Below are 1,183 nucleotides of genomic sequence, written 5' to 3' on the forward strand. Positions count from 1 at the left end.
ATATATATAATACAAATAATAAATGAGTATATGCATATATACGTACATGTATGTACATACTTACATCTACCTGTATATATAGATGCATATCTGGGTACAGGACATTGTAAACAAAGCGTAGAAGAAAAATGATAAACAAGTACAGAAAACACACAGGCCACATAGAGAACATCTCCTTCATCAACTGCCCCCATTCTGACACAGGCGTTTCGAAGAGTATATATATATATATATATATATATATATATATATATATAGACATATATGCATGAACACATATCTATATAAATATACATACATTGTAAATACACACACACTATATATGTATCATTTATGTGCCTTTGGCCATTTGTGTGTGGTGAGTCGCCTGTACGGCTAAGCACTTTACCAATGGTCACTCTATGACTGACCATAACTTTTAACTTCCTAGAATATATATACGAGGGCGTGCTAAAAAGTTCCTGGCTTTAAGGGCTTTAAGGTTATTGTGAAAAGCCTGGTTGGAGGCTCTTCTGAGTTCTTTTACAAGGCTTAGAAAAACTGAAGGACCACTGCAATAAGTTGTGCATCTGAGAGGAGAATGTGTTGAATGAAATCATAAATAACGAATCCTCCTGTGTTTTGTTTTACCCAAAGCCAGGAACTTTTCGGCACCCCCTTGTACACACATGCATGAACGCACACACACATACACACACATTTATATATATGCATATCTATATACATAGATATGCATAAACAAGCAAGACGATACGGTTACGAAGTTCATTTGGCAACCACATGGTTTTATGTTCGATCCCACAGTGAAGCACCTTAGGCAAATATCTTCTAATAAATGACCACCACCACTGCTATCATCACCAGGCTGGGCAACGCTTTGAAACTGAATATTAGGTAAATGGAAACTGCAAAATAATCCATCAAATGTGTGTATGCAGATGCATGTGTGTGTGTGTATGTGTGTCTATATATATCTCTTATTTTTTTACTTGTTTCAGTCATTTGACTGCAGCCATGCTGGAGCACTGGCTTGAAGGGTTTTAGTCGAACAAATCGACCCCAGGACTTCTTTTAATTCCATCACTTCCTTTTGCTGAAATGATAAGTTATGGGGTCATAAACAGATCAACACCAGTTGTCAAGCAGCTGTAGGGGACAAACACAGACACAAAGACATACATAC

General features: G+C 36.9%; 1 protein-coding gene across 1 annotated transcript in view; it reads right to left on the reverse strand.

The window, feature by feature from the left end:
• LOC106875733 (uncharacterized) overlaps window positions 1-1,183 on the reverse strand; it is a 311,359-nt gene that overhangs the window by 297,924 nt on the left and 12,252 nt on the right. The window lies entirely within an intron of this gene.

The sequence above is a fragment of the Octopus bimaculoides genome, chromosome 11, assembly GCF_001194135.2.
Source record: "Octopus bimaculoides isolate UCB-OBI-ISO-001 chromosome 11, ASM119413v2, whole genome shotgun sequence".
NCBI lineage: Eukaryota > Metazoa > Mollusca > Cephalopoda > Octopoda > Octopodidae > Octopus > Octopus bimaculoides.